Source organism: Notolepis coatsorum, assembly GCF_963971535.1.
Source record: "Notolepis coatsorum genome assembly, chromosome: 4".
NCBI classification, from domain to species: Eukaryota; Metazoa; Chordata; class Actinopteri; order Aulopiformes; family Paralepididae; genus Notolepis; species Notolepis coatsorum.
Window position 1 is genome coordinate 78,728,415 of NC_140168.1, and position 16,874 is coordinate 78,745,288.

Below are 16,874 nucleotides of genomic sequence, written 5' to 3' on the forward strand. Positions count from 1 at the left end.
CAAAAAAGAAAAATGTTGCGCGCTACGCGCGAGTTTAATCCGATCTATAGCCTACCCTAATGTCCAGCTCACCCGCCGCCTATGGCCGTACTGTATTGTACCCATTCTGCAATCTGTTAAATAAAGTTTTCATTCATTCATTCATTCATTCATTCATTCATTCATTATGTTCCTAACAAATTTTCGTTGTACCAACAATGACAAATAAAGATCTATTCTATTCTATTCTATTCTATTCTATTCTATTCTATTCTATTCTATTCTATTCTATTCTATTCTATTCTATTCTATTCTATTCATTCATTCATACACACAGGAGAACGCCAGGGGTCGCTGTTAGTCAGAATGCATCCTGATGACGTTTGTATCCATCATCATACGTTTACATTTCCAACACGACTCAAGATGGCACCGGTCTGGGAGGAGAGTTAGCTAAATAAAACCGTTAACGGGGATCTAAACTTTTAAATCACGGCAGTTCGTCACCACACCTCCCCGACACGGGAGAAAACACCTCGTCCAGATCTCCACACGTCGTTTTCCTGCTCTGAAGTTCAACGAGGGGTTTGGGTGAGTAGCAGCAGCGCCAAGCTGTGCTAGCTAACGTTAGCTCCCCCCAATCTAGCGTTAGCATGTAGCCAGCAAAGGCTAAACACAATGCAGTTAGCTAACGTTAGTTAGCGTCTAGCTACAGGCGAAGCTAACGTCACGCTAACCCATCGAGTCATGTAGTTTGGTGGATAAATCATGTCCATGTCAACATTTCTGTGTTTTAAGCCCAACTAAGGCACGCCTTTGGATGACAAACTATTGATATACTAACTAGCATCTTCCTGCAAGTCGTATGGTTGAGTATTCCTTATTCATCTCCCCTTGGTTGATAGCATCACAGCTAACACGATGTAAACAATGTTCCACGTCCAAAGTGTTATGATGAATGAAAACTTTATTTAACAGATTGCAAAATGGGTACAAATACAATACAGTACGGCTCAATACATACAATTGTTAAGGGGATGCAGAGCAGAGAAAGACGTGTCTTGTTTACATCAGGGCCCCCCATTTTCTATATGAATTGAAAATGGGGGACCCTGATGGAAACAAGACAAACGTCTTTCTCAGGTCTGCATCCCCTTAACAATTGTATTGAGCCGTACTGTATTGTACCCATTCTGCAATCTGTTAAATAAAGTTTTCATTCATTCATTCATTCAACTATCTAACTTTTTTTTTTTTTTTATTATTTATATTTTTATTATTTATAATATATATTATTATATATATTATTATCTAACTTAGCTGTAAATGTTACTGATAACAGGCTATCATACAATTGAGTCTAGAGTCAGAAGAGCTTAAATTAACATTAAATTCTGTTGTTGCTGATACCTACGGAATGTCGTTTAAAACAAGTTAGTTTTTAGCCGTGCCATCGTGATATCATGTTAGCCCAGACACAGTGATGTAGTGATGTATCTTCTTCCCACAGTAAGGAGTTGTAAAATCTGCACAGACATGTTGCCATGTCTCCACTAGCCAGGGTTCAGCGCCGTCTCTATTATCTTTAGAACCTGGTCAAGCTTGACTGGTTCCTGGCTGAGACACCTTTCACAACGACTGTTGTATCATCATCATGTTTTAGCTTGTGTACCACAGTTTCTGGTGTGAACTTTGAAAGGTTGCATAGCAACCGGAGAGTTTACAAGAAACTGAATGGAGACACAAGCTTAAGCCCCAAATTCAAACCCTAAGAATCCTTTGATCTTAGTCACAGGAGAATACCCCAATGGTATAGTGTTCTATCTCTGGGTAACCGTAACACGTCAGTCGGTGACATCACTGTCACTTGCCAGGCTGTGAGTTGGATGTGCACTACTGTGGACAAGATAAGACATTGAGTGAGTGAGTGGGGGGCGACCGGGGCGTGGATGATTGGAGTCAGTGTGAGGTTTGTTTACCTTGTAAATCTGACAAGGTAGGAGGGTCTGCCTACTCAATGTTGTAATTTCTTCTCACATTTTCCTTCTTAAAGGAACACGCCAATATTCTGGGAAATGCGCTTAGGCCTAACAAAATTAATAGTTGGTTTCAGGTTGGTTGTCAGTTTGGCCATGGGTAGGTAGGGAATTTATTTTATTTTATTTTTTTATTTTATTCTTTCCCACGGCGACTATGGATAGGGAATTTCTTTATTTAATTAAAATGTTCACAACAACATGGATGCATGTACTCTGCCAGCATGTTTAATATCCATAATACTAAATGTTTGACTAAGATTTCTATGAAACTTTTTTTTTTTTTTTTATAATTTTTTCTAAAAACTCATAAAATATATTGGGTCGCACCTAAATCGGCAGGGTCGGTCGGCAACCTGAAACCAACTATTAATTTTGTTAGGCCTTAACCATTCATGTGAAATACTTCTCCCAGAGTTTTAAGCTAGGCTATTGGTCCGTATCCGCTTCCATTCATTTGTGCTGTGCTCGGCTAGCTTGCAGCCGGATAGCTTTCTACTGAAGTAACAGAGATGAAACGAGAGAGAGAGAGAGAGAGAGAGAGAGAGAGATTTTCATACAACTCTCAACATTATTAGAAAATGTATCCATGTTGGGCGGCTACGTGGCGTAGTGGGCAAGGCGCTCGCCACGAATGCGGAGACGCTGGGCTCGCCTGTTCGAGCCCAGCGCTCCACATTGCTTTCAGTTTAGCAGCGCTGGTCGTTCATACTAATACACATTGGCCGTATTAGGGGGTGGGAAACTGATGGGTGGGGATCGGGCGTTGTGGACAGCGACTCCTACAGGTCGGTTGGTGCGCCTGCGCAGTAGAATCAGGAAGTGTCGGGGGCAGCGTGAGCCTCCCACGCGTTACTCCTCGCCACTGAGAGATCGAGCTGCGCAGGTGAAAAGATGCGACTGCTGTTACCTCAAGTACCGGAGGGGACTTGTGCTATGTATGAATTAGTCCACATTGCAGCCGGCTTGTTGGAGGCAAGAAACAGCGTTCGTGACAGGGGAGGGTTGAATTGGATGATACGAAATTAGGATGGGAGAAAAATATAGAAAAATGGGAGAAAAAGTGGATAAAAAAAAAAGAAAATGTATCCATGTTATTGATTATTGATCAGTCTATCCCGACCTTGGGATCCGGATCCAACGCAAGGGCCACCGTTATGAAAATGAGGCCCCTTCGGAAAATTCCCATTAAAACTAACATAAAAATATTTGGTTGTTATTTTGACACAAAGAAGCTCCCGCCTTGCCAACAACTTTATGACTGCTGCTCAGAAGCCACTGTGAAACCCAGGCTGTGAGCCAGTAATCCCCAAGGGGATCAATAAAGGAATATCTTATCTTATCTTATGTTTGTACTCCTGTTAAAAAGTAAACATCTGTAGCCTACAGTGTAAAAGAGGTTTTCATTGGTTAAACACTGGACTCCCAGGATTTCTCTAGCCTACAATGAGAGAGAGGTTTTCATTGGTTAAACACTGGACTGCCAGGATTTATCTCTAGCCTATAATGAGAGAGGTTTTCATGGGTTAAACACTGGACTCACAGGATTTATCTCTAGCCTACAATGAGAGAGAGGTTTTCATTGGTTAAACACTGGACTCACAGGATTTATCTCTAGTAGAGCCATATGAAATCCGTTTTATTATTTTCCAAATTCCATTTTATTTTTTCCCAAATTCCGTTTTTTCCGTTTTAATATTTCAGAATTCTGTATTTTGCTTTTTATGCTCATTTTACCATCAAAAATAGTGTCTAATAAGTGGGAATGAATAAATGTCTACAATTGAATATGATATAACAGTCCATTTAATGTTTTTAAGTGCTGCAACTCAGAAATACAGTTACATTTTACACAATACTTTTCAAATAATATTGTGACAAAATAAAAATACACATTTCAAGTGTAAACAATAGATACAGCTAGCTACTACTGACATTATCACAATGTCAGTAGCCTAGCTATATCTTATTTTATTGTGATGAAATATAGTAATGCATAATTTAGGCACCTTTAGTTTATTTCGTTTATAAAGGACAGTGTATAATGACAATCGTTTGCATTAAACAAATGGATTGCACCAGATTTAGCAAGAAGCTATCATTTCCATCTATAGTCCTCCTATGTACTGTAAAACGTTTCATAGCTATTTAAGTTTATTTCGATTATAAAGGGCAGTGTATAATGACTCGTTTGCATTAAACAAATGGATGGGTGCACTAGATTTAGCAAGAAGCGATCATGTCCTAACGTTAAATAGTGTCGCAAGTGTTTTTGTGGCTCCAGTCCACGGAACGTTGACAGCATTAGCAAAACACCTTAGCGCCGGAGGCATAAAAGTCATTAGGATACTGCTCTGCTCTGAATTGAGGGCTTATTGGGGAATTTATTAGCTTCTTGACGATGTAAACACCGAAGCAGCGAGACGCTTGGGAGACTGCCTGTGTTGTGTGTAACCCGCTCTAGCGTCCGCCTCCCCGGTCGCGTGTGCACCAAGCGTTCCACCCAAAAACGGAATTTCAATCCAGATTAGGCCAAATTCTGCAATATTCCACGTTTTGCAGTCGATTCCATTTTTATTGGTCAATTCCGCGATTCCGTCCGCGATTCCGTGAACGCGGATTTCATATGGCTCTAATCTCTAGCCTACAATGAGAGAGAGATTTTCATTGGTTAAACACTGGGCTCCCAGGATTTATTTGTAGCCTACAGTGTGAACCTCAATAAGATAAGATATTCCTTTATTGATCCTAGGCCTGCCGCGATAAGCAATAAATCGATTAATTGCTGCGATAATTAAAATGAATGCAATGATTTTGACGGGCGCGATTAATTGCTATTTGCGCGTTTGTTTTAATGAGGCGGAACCAGTGCCCCTTCAGTCACTGTCCGTGTTGGGAGGCGGGCCGCTGACGTTACTAGAGTACAGCACGGGAGTTCCGTGGGGCAACGCCACATAGACATTTCTCAATAGTGTTGCTCCTTTTAACCAAGTAGCATTATTTGTAGTGTAACGTTAGCTATTTTTAGACCCAAGTAGTTACTCGCTACTGCCCGGAGAAACTGGACTGCTAAATAAAGATGAACGATAGAGCTTTGATTCTCATTCCATGCTAACAACATTAGCTAAATATCTAACAAACGAAATACAACGTATAGCATAGCTACAAGTACAACACAGAATAACGTTAATACAATTACATGCATCATTGTTTACAATGAACGGGTGGGGCTAGTCAAAGGACTGGACACGGGGACAAGTTAAACATGAATTAATTTATTATAACACTCCGGTAGTTTCGAGTCGTGCTGCAGTGCTTACGCACCACAGCTATTCTATTACTGCTTTGACGCTTCCTCCTCATCGTTGATTGCCTGTAGTAGCTGCATCTAACGTTAGTAGCTAACGTTAAAACTAACCGAAAGGTAGTTGTTCACCAACAATTTGTTTTATCATTAGCTCAAAAACAGAACCGGACGAGGCATGTTGTCGGCTCATAGTTTCTGCTTAGGATAATAACAACAATACTTCCGGTCCGGTCGGTGGGCTTCAAAATAAAAGTCAAACACCGGAAAAGACGGAGCGGTGGGCTTCAAAATAAAAGTTTTGGGAAATAAATTTATCAAAAAAAATTCTCTAACCCGTCGCAATAATATCGCTTATCGCGATATTTTCGGGGGCAATTAATCGCCCAGCAAAATGTGTTATCGTGGCAGGCCTGATTGATCCCCTTGGGGAAATCCAGGCGTCCTAGCAGCATGGGGAGGGGGGAGGGGGGAGGGCAGGTACAGGTATGGCCAGGGTAATAGAAGAAAGACAAAAATATAGGCAATCAAATTTGATCTGAATATGAGGAAAATAAGCGGTGTAAACAAAGGTGCAGATGAGGATCTGTATGCCCTATGCATTATAATATACGTTGCAATAAATATAGTTATAATAATAATATTAATCTGAATATAATATACATACTATGAGTAAAAGTAAACGGTATACACAAATTTGGGTTCACCTGTGAAAACAGGAACCCTGCTATAATAGATTTTAAGCAAACTGAAAGAAAGAAGTGAGTTAGCAACCCAGTATGTACTTGATATATGGAAGGTCGAGGAATTGGAGTCGCATTTTTTCTAATTAAATCCCCTCTTTGATTAGGACTCAAATAGTTATCTCTTACTGGGTGTTTTAATTTATGAGAGCCTCCTTCTAGTGTCCATTGGCAATGCTTCAAAAACATCTTCAACGTCCACGAAGGGGAATGCCACCAGTTTTTTAAAGAATTGACATGTTATGCCTGTGTCCCCGGGACATTTCAGTGAATTATCTGTGCACACACACACATACCCTCTTCTAAGACGGGGAACCTTTATTTTGTGATTGAGAAATCTGGGGCTGCTCTGTTGACGTTGAATGACGCAGCACTGGCTTTGTGGCACCATTAACACATTTGGCGCCAAACCCGAGATACGTTGTGTTTAGGGTAGAGTTGTTCCGATACCGATACTAGTATCGGAAATGCCGCCGATACTGCCTAAAATGCTAGTATCGGTATCGGCGAGTACACGTAAATTCTAGCCTCCGATCCCATGATGTAATTTATCTCCTGCCGAGTCCTGCGGAGAGTGAGGATTATAAAATGAACATGTTTTAAAGTGTGATGCTGTGTCATTTTAACAGCAGATACACTTTCTTAAATTCCATTGTCCCCGACAGTGCGGTGTGACGGGGAGCTCGGACGGGAATCGGGATGTGTTTGGCTGGTGTTATGATAGCATTAGCTGGAAAGATAGCTAGTTGGAACAACATCCGCTTTTAACGTTACATCAAATCAGATGATCGCCTGTCCTTTCTCCAGGACCTAACACTGTCCGTGACCGTCTATCAACAATAATGCACCCACGGTGAATTGTATTTAAGTTAAGTAGCTACGGACTAGCGTTAGCTGACTATTACTAACGTTATCTTAATGTCGATGCGGGAAGGCGAGCTAGGTCAGTTAGCTTAGCTTGATAACGTTACCGTGTCTAAAGTTGGTGCTATTCACATAATCCAGCAATAATGGCTGCAGACCTGCAAGCAAAGTACAGCAAGTGCCAAAGGATAAGAGTCTGAGGCGGAGTTTCAAAAGAGAATGTTGAATATTTATTTTGCATCAAAAATCACAACATGAACGGTCCATCTGCCACTGAAGACTGAATAGGGTATATCTGCAGAGCCACTGAGTAGCGAGTGCAACACCGTTTAATGTCCGTGTGGATCATTGGAGTAGGGTATATCTGCAGTGCTGCAGCCCATACTCATTGATTAATGATACTAATACAAATCTATACAATCACCTGTTGTTGAATAAATACCATACGTTCTAGTTATTACTAAAAAACTGTATAACAGTATCTGAAAAAAAAAAAAAAAAAAAAAAAAGTATAATTTATATAAGTTTTTTTTAATTTTTTTTTTATGCACTGGTATCGGATAAATATCGGTATTGGCCGATACCCAAAGCTTAGGTATCGGAATCGGATCGGAAAGGGAAAAATGGTATCGGAACATCTCTAGTTTAGGGATGCACCGATATGAAGATTTTCCACCGATACCGATACCGATTGTTCAACTAACACAATCGGCCGATACCGATACCGATATTTGTGGCAAAATATTTTTTTTAAATATTTTTTACATATTAATTTTTTTTGTAATATTTTTCTTTGTAATTTTTTTTTTTTTATGAAACTACTGTATATTTGTCTTACAAATTGTGCTCACCGATATGAACATAGGCCTCTTTACTTACTTAAAAAAAGGAAACATCAAGAAAATTCACTATCATTCTCCCAGTATGTTCTGCAGGGCTGCAGCTAGATACTAGTTCTCCCAGCATGGTCTACCTGCTGGGCTGCAGCGAGATACTATTGTCTCAACCAATGACATTTTGATTGACAGTCGATTCTGCCAATTACGTCACACACCGCTTGCACCCGCCTCTGCTGTTACCACCAATCGGCAAGCGTGTTGCATTTTTACTCCTGCTTTTGTCCGCCATTGATTTTGACGAGAGGTTTTCTAGAACAACAACACGGCGCGGCCGACGTTTAGCTTTTAGCTCCGCAGGATGACTTAAATGAGGCATAATGATTTTACTGCAACTAATGTTATAATAAAACAAAGCCTTTCTATACATGTGTCTGATTGAAAACGTTATTAACAGATTGCAGAATGGGTAAAACTCAGGGCTCTGTGAGCAACGGAAGGAACTGAGCTAGTATGAACGCTTGCTACGTTCGGGTAATAATATGCTGATGTTATGAACGTGTAACACTAACTATATAATGTTAATGCCACAAAACGAATGCCTTGTTAATCATAAGTAGTAACTTTGATGCAGTAGCTTGTGTGTGTGGGCCGGGGGCGGCATTGTGCAGGTAGGTCGCGAGTAGGGATGGGTACCGAATTCGGTACTTTTGAGGTACCGAACCGAAACACGTCGGTACTAGAGTATCGAATGAAGTGAGAAACCAAAAATAAAATAAAAAAGAAAATATTTTTTATTTTATTTTTTACTTTTTTTTTTTTTTTTTTTTTTACTTTTTTATTTTCATGTCAACGTTCACACGCACAATATATGCTTACCTGGGATTTGACTTTATTCAACAACAAAGCAGTCGGAGCAATGACAAGCCGAAAACTGTCGAAATTGTAGTTATTGGAAGTTTGGATTTCTTTTTTACGACTGAGGTATAGGTAAATTAAATTTCTTGAGACTAAAGTACCGAAAAAAGGTACCGTTGGGTACCGGTATCGATTCACAGGTACCGGTACCGGTATCGGTTCAAATGTGAAAGGTACCCATCCCTAGTCGCGAGTGAACTTTTTTTTGTCTTGACGCTACACAAATTGATGGATATTTATCGGCTACTGCCATGTTATAATAAAACAAAGCCTTTCTATACATGTGTCTGATTGAAAACGTTATTAACAGATTGCAGAATGGGTAAAACTCAGGGCTCTGTGAGCAGGAAGGAACTGAGCTAGTATGAACGCTTGCTACGTTCGGGACGGGTAAATAATATGCTGATGTTATGAACGTGTAACACTAACTATATAATGTTAATGCCACAAAACGAATGCCTTGTTAATCATAAGTAGTAACTTTGATGCAGTAGCTTGTGTGTGTGTGTGTGGGCCGGGGGCGGCGTTGTGCAGGTAGGTCGCGAGTGAACTTTTTTTTGTCTTGACGCTACACAAATTGATGGATATTTATCGGCTACTGCCATCGGCACATTCGAGCTTATAGGCCGATTGCAGTCAACAAGGCACTTATCGGCCGATACCGATACCCGACCGATACATCGGTGCACCCCTAGTCGGGTTAACTCGCCATGCGTTGGACGCCAGACCAGAGATTTTTTTTTTTTCTGATATTTTTATTCATTATTCATCCACTGACCTCAGTGTTGCCATAGGAAAGGATTTTGAGATTGCCAAAGTGCAATACCAGCCGCATCCTGCCAGATGGCAGTGTTGCCCACCCTTTGAAACCTTATATCTAACCCTGTGTTACACTCAAATGTCTCCGGGCGCTATATTTAGACGGAGCCGAGTAAATCGCTTCATCCGACCACTTCCAAACACATCTGGCACACTCGATCCATAAGTTGTACCAGATGGACACCAATACTGGAAATCGCGATCAGACAATTGGAATATTCTTTTTGGAATACCCCCGACCAAAGGTAAGGACTATCTGACATCAATTTCAGCTTGATCCAACATTGTTTTGATATCGATCCAGCTGATCAGCTTCTGTAGTGTTCAACACGAATGCCGTTACTGGCCATCAAAGCATAAAAAAAAAATTACCCCCCCCCCCGGGCGGCTAGGTGGTGTAGTGGGCAAGACACTCGCCACCAATGCAGGAGACGCTGGGTTCGAGCCCAGCTCTCCGCATTGCTATCAGCTTGGCTGGTCGTTCATACTAATACAATTGGCAGTATTAGGGGGTGGGAAGCTGATGGGTGGGGATCGGACGTTGTGGACAGCGACTCCTACAGGTTGGTTGGTGCGCCTGCGCAGCAGAATCAGGAAGCGAAGGGGGCGGCGTGTCCCTCCCACGCAGACCCCCGACGCTGAGAGATCGCGCTGTGCAGGTGAAAAGATGCGACGGCTGCTTCCTCGAGTACCGGAGGGGACACGTGATGTAAGGCTTCGTCCACATTACAGCCGGCTTGTGGGAGGCATGGCCTAACAGCGTTCGAGACAGGGGAGGGTAGAATTGGACGATACGAAAATTGGGATGGGAGAAAAAGTAGATACAAAATAAAAAAATTACCCCCCCCCTTTCATGCATTCATGATGAAACATAATACCTATTATTATATACATTTGATTTGGAAATAGTAGCGTGTCCAGGCAAGAAACGCCAACGCTTATAGTAGAATACACGTAGCGCCCTATAACTCAGCGTTTCAGGAATTATCCCGGATCACTCCTAAACTATACTTATATTCACCACGGGATAACGCGAACGTATGCATGAAAAAAAATTATCTCTTTTTTTCATGTTCGACGGAAGAAAGTCACTGTCAAATGACTATAGTATTGTCTCCATAGCTATAATATAGAATATAGATATAGCTTAGGGCTGGGCGATATGACCAAAAACATTATCGCGATAAAATTATAAAATTATTTTCATATAACTCGATATCGATAATTATCGTCGATATAATGTCTGTCAAGTTTAATTAACTTCTTATGCTGCTGCGAATGTCTCGAGTCGAGTTGATGTCGTCATCAGTCCGCGCACGTTAGCAGTAGAGATGTTCCGATACCATTTTTCCCTTTCCGATCCGATTCCGATACCTAAGCTTTGGGTATCGGCCGATACCGATATTTATCCGATACCAGTGCATAAAAAAAATTTAAAAAAAAAATTATATAAATTATACTTTTTTTTTTTTTTTAGATACTGTTATACTGTTTTTTTTAGTAATAACTAGAACGTATGGTATTTATTCAACAACAGGTGATTGTATAGATTTGTATTAGTATCATTAATCAATGAGTATGGGCTGCAGCACTGCAGATATACCCTACTCCAATGATCCACACGGACATTAAACGGTGTTGCACTCGCTACTCAGTGGCTCTGCAGATATACCCTATTCAGTCTGTAAGCTAGTGGCAGATAGACCGTTCATGTTGTGATTTTTGATGCAAAATAAATATTCAACATTCTCTTTTGAAACTCCGCCTCAGACTCTTATCCTTTGGCACTTGCTGTACTTTGCTTGCAGGTCTGCAGCCATTATTGCTGGATTATGTGAATAGCACCAACTTTAGACACGGTAACGTTATCAAGCTAAGCTAACTGACCTAGCTCGCCTTCCCGCATCGACATTAAGATAACGTTAGTAATAGTCAGCTAACGCTAGTCCGTAGCTACTTAACTTAAATACAATTCACCGTGGGTGCATTATTGTTGATAGACGGTCACGGACAGTGTTAGGTCCTGGAGAAAGGACAGGCGATCATCTGATTTGATGTAACGTTAAAAGCGGATGTTGTTCCAACTAGCTATCTTTCCAGCTAATGCTATCATAACACCAGCCAAACACATCCCGATTCCCGTCCGAGCTCCCCGTCACACCGCACTGTCGGGGACAATGGAATTTAAGAAAGTGTATCTGCTGTTAAAATGACACAGCATCACACTTTAAAACATGTTCATTTTATAATCCTCACTCTCCGCAGGACTCGGCAGGAGATAAATTACATCATGGGATCGGAGGCTAGAATTTACGTGTACTCGCCGATACCGATACTAGCATTTTAGGCAGTATCGGCGGCATTTCCGATACTAGTATCGGTATCGGAACAACTCTAGTTAGCAGTTAGCCGACAAGCGGAGTATCTCATGACAATGTAATAAATATGACACTAAAATACTCTCTTCCGCCACAATATATTGAAACGACGTCCACTGTATACCCCACACTACTATAAACGTGGCCTCAGAATTCACGCCACACACATACTCGGCACGTAAATATATAAAACAGCGCCGTGCAAGCTAGTTATCCTAGCCAGCCTGTTGTTTCTAAGCGGTGTATTCCATGACAATGTGCTAAATATGACACTAAAATACTCTCTTCCGCCACAATATATTGAAACGACGTCCACTGTATACCCCACACTACTATAAACGTGGCCTCAGAATTCACGCCACACACATACTCGGCACGTAAATATATAAAACAGCGCCGTGCAAGCTAATTAGCCTAGCAAGCCTTGTTGTTGAGTGAGTCCTACCTCTGGGTCTCCTTCCGGGTCTCCTTCGCTCTCGGCCATCTCCTTCACTGATTGGTTGTTAGTGCGTGTGCTCATATCCAAGCTTGGAAAATCGATATATCGAAACTTTGCGACCACGTTTCATGTTTATTTCGAGGAAATAATTTATTGCGATAGTTATTGTTATCGTTTTATCGCCCAGCCCTAATATAGCTCTCCAAACATAGTGACGCACAGTGAAAATATGTTATGGAAACGTGGCACGTTAGCCACAAGGACCAGACTAATCCCTGCCGCTGAAAAATCCACCCTAATACAGAATATACATTGTGCTAGGGGTGGACGATATGGTCTAAAATTTATATCACGGTATAATTTGAAGCATAGACGGTAACGGTATATATCACGGTATCCGTGTTTCCGTTAGAATAATTTGTTTTGCCTGATAGGCAGGCTATATAAAGAATGACATCCTCAAGGCATGTAGATTTATAATATTTTAACTTAAAACTAGGCTACTTTTGCGTATAAAGTCATTATATTCCAAATAAAATAAGTCCCGAGCCGAGACTCCGTGCTGCTCCCATTGCAAACAGCGGGGCTGGATGCTGGATTTTGCTAGAAGCATATGTAGCTGCAGAGCCGCAGAGCCAGGGGCGCTTTCAGGTCTGGTCACAGGCCCGCTCAACAGCGCCCCCCCCCCCCCCACCCAACGGCTGAATTGCCAATGGCTGAATTGGAGTATTGCACTCCAATTCAGCCATTGGCAATTCAGCCGTTGGGTGGGGGGGGCGCTGTTGAGCGGGCCTGTGACCAGACCTGAAAGCGCCCCTGGCTCTGCGGCTCTGCAGCTGCATGCTATTCGCAAATCCACTGCTGCAGCCGTCCTCCCGCTGCAGCCGTCGTTATCATAACACTACACACATATCATAATGTTTACAGCAAACTGTAGTTGATCACCAGGTATGTTTTATTAACGTAGAATAATTCATATAAGAAAAACTATAGGGAAATCTCTTACCTTTCTCCACTGGTTAAAAATGCCAGGAACTGAAATTGAAACTTGCTGTGCGCCGCGGTGATATGTGTTTATTATGAAATGACAATTGCGTGTTGACACGCCCACTGCGCGAAGCCTCCTAAATAACTTTTTCCAGTTTGCACATATCTATTATCTATGACTAATTCTATCTATTTTTAGGGGCAAATGCGATTGAAATAGTCGCGCTGTGGTTACATGACGTCATTGCTATTTTAGAGCTGCTACACGGTATAGTCAAAATTCATAGAGCAAATTCATACCGTTTATACCGTATACCGTTTATACCGTCCACCCCTACATTGTGCTATTCCAATAATCTGACAATTCAGTCAGTATCTCTATTAGTATTTTTTCACGATACTAACATTTTGACTTCAATACCGATACCAGCCTAACCACAATACTGGTTCTAAAACGATACCGCGATAATGTACACATCTATTTTAGTCACACTGTGTCGAGTCCTGGCTTTAGGCAGAATCGCCAACAGACAATGTGGAAAATATCTTGGTGTGTGTGTTCAGCCGACACTGTTGACACGTGCTGGGCAATTAATCGAAAATAAATCGCGATCTCGATTCATAGACCTATGCAATCTCATTGCTAAGTTATGACTATTTTCTTTTTATAAAAAAACTTTTTAAATGATTTTATTGAAGAAATAAGAATCGTGAAAAAATCGTGATTCACATTTTAGCAAAAATCGCCCAGCCCTAACATCCACTATGCAAAGTGTGTGCTCTCTCTGTCTCTCACACACACACTGCTCCGCCGGTCACGCATCCACTCAACTCATAGAAAATACGTCATCAGGCTATTATTCTAATGGTATCAATATATACGAATGAAAAAAAAAATACAACGAACGGCTGAGTATCGCAGTACTTTTCTAGTATATGTGTATTGTGCAACGCTAGTATCTCTAAACGCAGACAACGGTCTCCCTGAGCAGGAGATCAGAGCCTCAAGTCAAGACTTAGTTGTATTGTATTTGTATTTATTTATTTATTTATTTATTTATTTATTTATTTATTTATTTATTTATTTATTTATTTATTTATTTATTTATTTATTTATTTATTTATTAACACTTTGGTTGCCTTGGGTTAAATTCATGATATACCATAGGTTGCCGGCTCTATTTGTCTATGGAGAAAGTCCCCTTCTTTGCAGGGCTATAACTTTTTAAATTCTATTGCTACATTGCCATTATTAGGGCCCATTCAAAGTCCTATATGTATTGTTCATTGTGTAGCAACGTTAAACTTTTTCATTCACATATTCATAGTAAAGTATGGTCTAATGTACAAGTATGTTTTCATCTCTTTCTGCAGCTTTCTCCAGAACGTGATATATAGCCCCAAATGCATTATATTGATGATGAAATACAGTTTGATGGCAATCAGCGCGATATAAAAAATTCCAACTAGATGTACTTCTAGAAGTTATTACACGTCATCTGATGTTGACCGGATGGGCGAGGGGGCGTTTATAATTCCGTGGGCAGCGTTATACCAATCATCTAATGTGGGTCAAATGTTGATCATAGCAGTTCGTATCGAAGACGGTAATTTTACACGCTAAAACTCACCCCAGTCTCCTCGCGCCGTTGGGCGATCAGCGTAGAGTAGAAATTTTACCATTATGGGATGTCGATTTACCCGGTCCATTTCCAGGTTGTATAATGGTATATACGTCCAAATCATGTTGTTTATCGAGTTATTGGCAATGGATCGCTATGTATTGTGACGAGCCAGAGTGCCGGGAGCCAAACAGAGTGCCTGGAAGTAATATGGTTAAACAGCACATCACCCCGAGCACTTCCTGTTTGGCGATTGCGCCGATCGGCCACCAGATGGCGCTCCTGAACCGCCAGAGAGCTCAGTGGGTCCTCCTGGTGGATCTCAGGCCAGCGGAGGGGAAATATGAATCCGATCACAGATTTTTGAAATATTGATATTAAAGACGCTGTAAAGCGTCTTTCGGCAACTTGAGCATGGCCGGGAAGGACGCTGTAACACGTCTTCTGGCAGTTAAAATTAACAACCCACCCACCTGCCTACAAACCTACCCACCCACATAACCAATTGCATACCTACATGTATGACCTATTTATCTATCTACTACTTTTCGATATGAGCATTTTTTTTGTAGTTTGCTTTAAAAATAAACAGAGATGGAGATTTCCTCAGCATAGGATCAGCTGCATTCAAAAGATTGGACCCGCTATACCTCACTGAGAACTGCCTAAGTGAAGTACCACAATAAGGTATATGCAGGTCCCTGGACTGACGTGTGACATATGAATGAACATCTGAATTAAAAGAAAAAAAACTATTAAAACCATTTGCTAGATTGTGATCATGAATGCATTTGTACACAAATATACATATCTGTAAAGAATTAACCTCAGACACAGTCAGAATGTTTAGTTTCTTGAAAAGAGGAGCAGATGGAAATCGATTTGAGAGGGTTGCCAGTCTAACATCTTTTTTGAAGTGAAATAATTTTTTGAAGATGAGATGAATGAGTGCTAGCCCATATTATGTTACCATAAGATATGTAAGGAAAGATAAGACTATAATACAGGATTAAAAACAACTTCTATTTATCAACTTGAATGTCATGAATGTCATGATGTCATTAAGTGATACGTTTTGAAGTTGGTCCATTGACAGACTAATTAGTGACTGACTTTGTGGGCTCACAGGATATTTCTTTGATCTATATTACATCCAAATTAGTTTTATTTAAATGTATGGCTTATGCTATAAATTAACTCTAAATCATAAAAATCAGGAAAATCACTGGGTGCTGTCATAGTGTCGTAGGAGTTATTCCACTATGTTCACTGGCATTGTCTATGGAGCAGCTCCAGGATTTGTCTCTTGGTGACATCATTTGTCGCTAGGGTCTTGTCTCTGAGTTATACAGTATTATAGAAATAGCATCTGAAAATTCTGAATTCTATTTTACGATAGATCTTCCCATTAATGTGAAGTTGAGTTCTTCGAGTACTTATTAGGCAAAACTCCTAAAATTGCTATTAGATAGTCACTGGGAACTATTCAACTACTAATCAATGACACCCGACCCCCCTACATTACATGGTTTTGTTTTTACTTAACCCTTTCAGTGCCACGGACGACATATCTAGTTTTATCAGCCCCCCCCATTGAGTGCCCACGACGACAAATATAGTTTTATTTTTTTATTAGCAATCTGAATTCATATTTCATCAACCGAGTCTCCCGTTGGTACACCAGCCCCTACAGGAGCTCAGAATGGAAAAAAGCGCCCCCTATCGTCTATCCCTGTGTAACTGCATGTCAGTCGCTTAGACTGACCTGGGATCTGTAGATATGTAGAGGCGGAGCCAGCTGGCTCCTTGTGCTGGCAATCCGTCTGATCAACATGGAAGTCATCGTGGGACGGAAAGCAGCCTGGATTATATATTCACAGCAGCCAATAATCAATCAATCAACGCGATCGATATTTGGAATGGCGATCAGTAATTGGAATAATCTTTTT

At 40.9% G+C, this 16,874-nt stretch overlaps 1 protein-coding gene across 1 annotated transcript in view; it reads left to right on the forward strand.

Moving 5' to 3' along the window:
* The first annotated feature begins 406 nt into the window (after window positions 1–406).
* Window positions 407–16,874, forward strand: part of jtb (jumping translocation breakpoint) — a 32,934-nt gene continuing 16,466 nt past the window's right edge. Inside the window, exon 1 of the mRNA XM_084312241.1 lies at window positions 407–570. The gene's annotated coding sequence lies outside the window, so the exon portion shown is untranslated. The remainder of the gene's footprint in view (window positions 571–16,874) is intronic.